Consider the following 8126-nt stretch of genomic DNA (forward strand, 5'->3'; position numbering starts at 1 on the left):
TACAATTTACATGACTATTGATCTCCTCCAGAATTTAAAAAATATTTGGTCGGTGACACAAAGTTACAGGTTTTACAGGGGTCACTTACTTAAAAAAACCTCTGTGTTAACCCTCGATCGGAACAAACTAGAAGATACATGGTTGCCTATAGTTTTTGTTCTTCTTGAGACCACTCTACCCCCATTGTCCAAAATTTTGGACAAGGCTGTGTCCTCGAATAAAATTGGTAAATGTTTGTGAATTATATGTTTAATTTGATGGAATTGGTCTGAAAACTGTAAACTCAAAACAGGAGCATCATTTTTCTTTACATTCTCCTGAAAATTGGCCTTTCTATCTAACATGCTTCTCGCTGTTTACTGGCTACTATGCATTCTGCTCTCCTGAGCGTCCAATGTGGGTACTTCCTATCTTTTAAATTCCTCTACATTCTTATGGTGCTCAGTGAGAATCGACCAATGTTTGCAAATTAATTTGGTGACATAGTCACAATGTGATCCATATGTCATAACAAATGGGTTTTTTTAGGCATAGAAGTAGGTTTATTTTGACCAGACAACAATGACTTCCTGTCCTGTGCTTTGGCCCTTGTCTTATGTTGTTTGGTAGGTCTTTTCGGGTAACCCCTATCCACAATTTTTGACCAGGTTGTCATCCTCCACAATCCTCAAAACTCTCAACATCATTTGCCTCTGGGTAGAGACACACGATTGGTGTTTGCACTAGATCCATATCTGACATACTGATTGCCCTCCCCAATTGTGTCAGAACTATTTTCAAACTTTTTGTCGATAAAGTAGCTGATCACTCAGTGTACCGACTGTGCACATTACTGGTGGTTGCATGATAAGGGGTTAATATGGCCAGTTTTGAGACAATATGGCTTGTGGTTCCCTTACGCCCACTTAGCCCGGCACCCTTCTATAATGCACACGTACCTTTTATTCGGGATATGGGCAGTTTTCCCTTATTAAAGATCATCAGACTGCGTGGTAGTCGTCTATTTACCTCAGAGCTTGACACTTACAGCGATAGCAGCACAGCCATGAACTCCCTGATCACCCTACTAATTTCTCAGGTATGTTGTACGGGCACGCTGACCAGTCACTTGAGCTCGGCCATGTTGGCAATTGTTACGTTCTTTAGCAGGAGCGGTGGTTACCTACCAACATACCTACTCTGTTTGCAATAGCTCCGTTCATGTCACATTGAGGCTTCCCGGAATTTCAGTCCATTACAAATACATTACAATTTGTATTTCATGATCACTATATGTACTGTATAACACTATAGGAGCGATGTATGTATTTTAATAAACCGGTGTGCTTCCTCAATCGTTTTCCCTCACCTGTGAGTAAGGTGAGTTGAGGCTGGCACCCTTTTTCCGGTTATACCATTGTACTGGTCCACTTATACGTTTGGCTATATCCGCAATAAATATATTGCACATTTGGCGGAGACATACATCACTTCATCTTCAGTGGAGGTTGTAGCTGTGTCTTTCTCCCTCTGTGCCGGCGTTGTTCATCCTGGTCTTCTTCCTAGAGGATTCATCACAGGCGGACGTCCCTTCTGCATTAGGTCCAAAAAGTAATCTTCTACAGGCCATGAGTTATCACTGCTTCTCCTCCAGGACGCAGGCAGTGTGATGTTATGGATGTTGGTATCTTCTCTATGCAACATAGGTTGCATAAACGTCATTGCTTGGTCAACAGTACAGGCATAGTCATACACAGAACCCAAGCAGCGGTCACATCACTCTGCCTGAATCCTGAAGTAGCCATGGGTGTCTAGGGCACTCTTGCTGGGTGCGGCCCAGAATAGTAACAGAATGGCAAACTCTGCAAGATGTGGCCACGTTTCAGCTTCTCTGCCCAGTAGGGTGGTAAACCCCAATATACCAATGTTCCATGTAAAATTACATTTTATTTAGCAATAACTGAGGGGAACACTAAAGCCCAATATACTGCAGTTCCACAAACAAATAAGAACTGGCAGAGTATGCAGGGGGTGGGTTTAACCCCAATATACTGTCGTTCCAAGAACAATTAGAAACTGGCAGATTATGGAGAGTATTTTGTACCACCCATGGTGACACCAAATTTGTTGCAAAGGGCAAAAAAAAGAAGCAAGTATTGGTTGCCACGTCCACTTGAAGAGACAGTCTGTTTCTCTGGTTGCTATCAAACCTCTCTTCTACTGTGTGTCCATTTGGAGGACATAGGAGTCTGCCTATTAGACATCCACTGTTGTATATTTTTTGGGGGAAAATATGTCAAAATAGATGAGGAGGGATAGTGAACCACAATATATTGCATTTCCAAGAACAATTAGAAAGCAGCGGATTATGCAATGTATTTAAGGGGGATGGTGAATCCCCCCCCCCCCCATATTCTGTAGTTCCATAAACAAATAAGAACTGTCAGAGTATTCCATAACTGAGGGGACTAGTAACCCCAATATACAGTAGTTCAAAGAACAATTAGAATGTGGCAGATTATGGAGAGAATTTTGTAGCCCCAGTGGTGACCCCAAAAAATGTTTGTGATGGGCAAAAAAAGTGAGGAGCCAGATTACTCTAATGCATTACAACACATGCAAACAAACCAGCAGAAGACAGATGTACAGAACTTTTTTGGGTTGTGTACAACCATCAGTCTTCTGCTGGGTTGTTTGCATGTGTTGTGATGCATTAGAGTATATCTGGCACCTCACTTTTTTGCCATTTTTGCAATTTCTTGGCCAACAGCTTCATCAGCAGCAATATGAATTGTGTATACTGCCCATGACCATTTAAGTGATCAATCACCCCCTGGCCTGTACACTCCCAGTAAGCCACAAGACTATCCCTTCTCATCCTTTCACTGTCCCTATTGCCCATTCTCTCCCTTCACTCAGCATCAGCCTCTTATCCGAAGATGAATCAGTAAGAAAAAGCCAGAGATGGCGCAGAGGAAGACCTTTTTATGGGCTGTGGTACCCTGCAATCTCACGGGTTGGCTCTCAGCAGGTTCTGACGTGCTGTATTGTTACCAGGCTCTTCTTTTCCATGTTCAGTGTCGTGTTAGGCTCTATTTTGGGAGAACTTGGTTTCAGAGAATTGCCAGACAATTTGCATCCATGACGAATCTTTTTCCTGAAGTTTTGATCAAATTCGAGGTCCTCTGAATAAGTTTATTCATCATAAAATTATACTAATCGGAGCGTACATGTACAAGCCAAACCTGATATTTAGGTGTAGATATTAACATGTCCATGAGTGGTCCAACAGAACACTGTCCATGTGGAAAGCTAATTTTCCAGGAGGAGAAAGGTGTCGACTAGAGATGAGCGAGCACTAAAATGCTCGGGTACTCGTTATTCGAGACAAACTTTTCCCGATGCTCGAGTGCTCGTCTCGAATAACGAGCCCCATTGAAGTCAATGGGAGACTCGAGCATTTTTCAAGGGGACCAAGGCTCTGCACAGGGAAGCTTGGCCAAACACCTGGGAACCTCAGAAAAGGATGGAAACACCACGGAAATGGACAGGAAACAGCAGGGGCAGCATGCATGGATGCCTCTGAGGCTGCTTAATCGCACCATTATGCAAAAATTATGGGCAACAGCATGGCCATGACAGAGTGACCAAATGAGGCTAGATAGCATCTAAAACATGCAATAATTGACTCTGACACTATAGGGGACGGCATGCAGAGGCAGCGGCAGCAGTGGCAGGCTAGAGAGTGTCATGGCGACATACCCTAAATGGACTCAGGTTTCACCAAAGGAGGTGAAATGATTTCCTATGTGAACAAAAGGTTGACGGTATATTTAGTCGATAACACAGCATGGTGGCGACATAGTGACCAAGTTCCATAACGTATCTGGTGAAACACCCGAAAAATGACCCTGACACAGCTCTTTTGATAAGGGGACGACATGTGGAAGCAGCCATGGAGACGACTTCCATGATTAAGAGCGACAGTATGGGGCATTCATATTGCGCTGCTATGATTGCAACTTCAGGTCTCCAGCATGGTGGCGACAGATGGGCCGAGTATCTGGTGAAACACCTGAAAATTCTGCCTGACACAGCTCGTTTGATAAGGGGATGATGTGCTGCATATCCTCTCGTGCTCTAGCGTCTGGGGTATAGAGAGTTGAAATGAGACATTGGTGGACGCTGTGGAGGATCGTGGAGGCAAAATGGACAGGAGACAGCAGGGGCAGCATGCATGGATGCCTCTGAGGCTGCCTAATCTTGGGATGGAGCTGGCGGTCCGCTGCCAGGCAAGCTTTTTCCTGTCCAAGCCCCTGTCTCTCGGCTCCTCCCCACCCAAAATGGGCCTGGGGGCCAGAAGCGTTTACTTTGAAAAAATTATAATTTTCAAAGCAGGCCGGGTCATTTGAATATTTCACCTAGGAATAATGGAATAACATAGTGGTTCTATTTTTAATTGTTTTTACAGAAATGGTTCCATGATTAAGAGCGACAGTATGGGGCATCCATATTGCGCTGCTATGATTACAACTTCAGGTCTCCAGCATGGCGGCGACAGATGGGCCGAGTTCCACTATGTATCTGGTGAAACACCTGAAAATTCTGCCTGACACAGCTCGTTTGATAAGGGGATGTATGGAGGCAGTGAACTAGTAGTAGATTAAAGGTGCTGCAGTTAAAACTATATTAGTTGGATCTTGGGATGGAGCTGGTGCTCCGCTGCCAGGCGAGCTTTCGCCTATCCAAGCCCCTGTCTCTCGGCTACTCCCCAAACAGCACTTCTAAGAACCTTTTGTATAAGATCAAGTGTAGTAGCGTTTTTATAAGTTTGGGATATGGCGGGTGAGGGGAATGTAAACAGATGTGCAAGAAGCGCTGAAATAATATCGGTAAATGATAAAAGTTTGCCAGTATATTTTGTGGATTACACAGCAGGGTGGCAACAAAGTTAACAAGTTTGATGTGGAAGCCATGAAAAAAAAACAAAATTCTGCCTGACACAGCTCGTTTGATAAGGGGACCATGTATGGAGGCAGTGAACTAGTAGTAGATTAAAGGTGCTGCAGTTAAAACTATGTTAGTTGGATCTTGAGATGGAGCTGGCGCTCCGCTGCCAGGCGAGCTTTCGCCAATCCAAGCCCCTGTCTCTAGGCTACTCCCCAAACAGCACTTCTAAGAACCTTTTGTATAAGATCAAGTGTAGTAGCGTTCTTATAAGTTTGGGATATGGCAGGTGAGGGGAATGTAAACAGATGCGCAAGAAGCGCTGAAATAATATCGGTAAATGATAAAAGTTTGCCAGTATATTTTGTGGATTACACAGCAGGGTGGCGACAAAGTTAACAAGTTTGATGTGGAATCCATGAAAATAACCCAAAATTCTGCCTGACACAGTTCGTTTGATAAGGAGACCATGTATGGAGGCAGCTATATGGACGACTTTTGGAGGCAGCTATGGCGATGACGTGTGGAGGTAGCAATGGAGACAACGTGTGGAGCCAGCTAAAAAGACGACATGTGGAGGCTGCTATGGAGACAACTTAATTTGGATAGTGCCTGTATGTGGCAGTCCAAAAAAGTTTTCAAACCAGAGGAGCAGGTAGATGGTCCTCCAGAAAAATTAAATAAATTGAGTGCCTGTATGTGGCAGTCCAAAAAAGTTTTCAAACCAGAGGAGCAGGTAGGTGGTCCTCCAGAAAAATTAAATAGATTGAGTGCCTGTATGTGGCACTCCCAAAAATTGCTTAAAACAGAGGACCGGGTAGGTGGCCCTCCAGAAAAATTAAATACATAGAGTACTATAGCTAGAGCCAGTTGGCCCTGGCAAAAAATAGCCAAAATAGCCAGGAAGGAGGCTGAGGTGGAGGAGCTGGAGGTGTGGTGATTTCGGTGACATGGGTGGACTGCGTGGAAGACTGACTGGTGGACAAATGGCTAGAAGCATTGTCCGCAATCCACAACATCACCTCTTCGCACTGTTCTGGCCTCAACAGTGCTCTACCACGAGTCCCAGTAACTTGAGACATGATGAACCTAGGGAGTGTAGCTCTGCGGCGTTCCCCTGCTCCCTCATCAGCAGGTGGTGTCTCACCCCGCCCAGGACCACGGCCTCTGACCCCTGCAGTAGTTGGACGCCCACGCCCTCGTCCTCTACTCCTAGCCCTCGGGTTAAACATTTTCCAAATTAAAGTGTAAACTTTAAAAAAAATGTTTTTGTGTTTATTTTTTTTAATTTTTATTTATTTTTTAACAAAACGATGCTATCCTATTGCTATGGCTAGTTTCTAACCTACACTGACAGCACACAACTGGATTTTGTGCTGTGCCAGATGACTTTGAGTTATAAGAGAAATAAACGTAAAAAAAAAAAAAATCAGACTCGGCGTAATTCAAATCAAACCCCTAATAAATTGTCCCACTTCGGTGTTTGAGGTGGATATGTGTGTCACTAAGAGCTAAACACAACGGTCGCAAGTCTCCCTGCAAATTCCTCACAATATGGTACTAGCTGCACTACTTATTCCAGCAAGCCCAGCCACTAGCAAACAAAAAAAAAAAGGAAAATAAAACGCTATTGTAGGCCTAAATAAGCCGTTGGGGTTCTCCTATGGCTATTTTCTAGCCCACACTCAAAGCACACTGCTTTGGCAGATTACTGTGAGTTCTAAAAAGAAATAAACGTAAAAAATAAATCAGCAGACTCTGCCTAATTCAAATCAAACCCCTAATAAATTGTCCCACTTCAGTGTTTGAGGTGGATATGTGTGTCACTAAGAGCTAAACACAAGTCTCCCTGCAAATTACTCACAATATGGTACTAGCTGCACTACTAATGCCAGCAAGCCCAGCCACAAGCAAACCAAAAAAAAGGAAAATAAAACGTTATTGTAGCCCTAAGAAGGACTGTTGGGTTCTTGTAGAATCACTCCTGCCTAACAGCGCAGGCAGGGGCTAGTCTATTCCAGGGTCACCTGATCTGGCCAGCCAACCACTGCTATCGACGTGTAAGGGTACCACGTCATGCTGGGTGGAGTGCAGAGTCTCCTGGCTTGTGATTGGCTCTTTTTCTGGCCGCCAAAAAGCAAAACGGCGGGAGATGCCATTTTCTCGAGCGGGCGAAATACTCGTCCGAGCAACGAGCAGTTTCGAGTACGCTAATGCTCGAAGGAGCATCAAGCTCGGACGAGTATGTTCGCTCATCTCTAGTGTCGACCACAGGGATGGTGTTTTCTGGACTGATCACAGTTGTCCTAGATTTGTTTTGTTGTTGTTTTTTCCTTTACCTATTATCAGCTTATTAGTCATATATTTCTAATATGAAGAGTTAGTGAGTCGGGGGTTTTCCATGATGTCAAAGTTCTTGCGTGGTATACTGGTCCATCCATCCAACTACAAAGTACTTTAAATAAAAGCTATGCCAGTATATACATGTATGTATGTATGTATACACCATTCATTTAAGTGCAGAGTGTAGGAGTTGGTGTTGGATAAAGGGATTAGGTTTTAAGCAATAAAGTAGGTAAACATAGAAGAGTTAACAGAGAGAGAAAATTAATGTAGAAGAGTTTACTTGGGTAATGTGATAGGCCTGACTAAAAGGTCTTTATTTAGGGCAGAAGTTAAACTGTGAATGTTGGGAAATGTTGGGCTGTATGAATATTACAACCCCTACCATTACATACTTCCTACATCTGGTACTTGAATCAAGCTTCTTGGGGAATGGAGGATGTTCTTTCTGCTTTCAATTGGCGGTTTCAGGACCTTTGTGTACATGTGTATTGAGAGCATGAACAAATATACAAGGATTCCATTGGAGGTTTTGGTGGCCATGGCCCCCCTAGGAGGCTTTGGCCTTACGCTACCGCCCAAACCACCTATATTATAATCCACTACTGCATGCATGACACATATTATACAGAGGTGAGAGAGGAAATGCATTCTTGGGTGGATGATTAACCAGCACAATGAATGTTATAGGGTACAAACATCCATGAGTCATGGAGAAGATGCTAAGTTCTAGAGATTATTTTGAGTTGCAGGTGACATAATTAAGCAAGTGTTTAAATATTAGGAGCAGTGGCGTAACAAGACTCTAATGGGCCCCGGTGCAAACTTTGTATTGAGGCCCCATATACCAGAACCT

This window comes from Engystomops pustulosus, chromosome 7 (assembly GCF_040894005.1).
Source record: "Engystomops pustulosus chromosome 7, aEngPut4.maternal, whole genome shotgun sequence".
In the NCBI taxonomy this organism is placed as follows: Eukaryota; Metazoa; Chordata; class Amphibia; order Anura; family Leptodactylidae; genus Engystomops; species Engystomops pustulosus.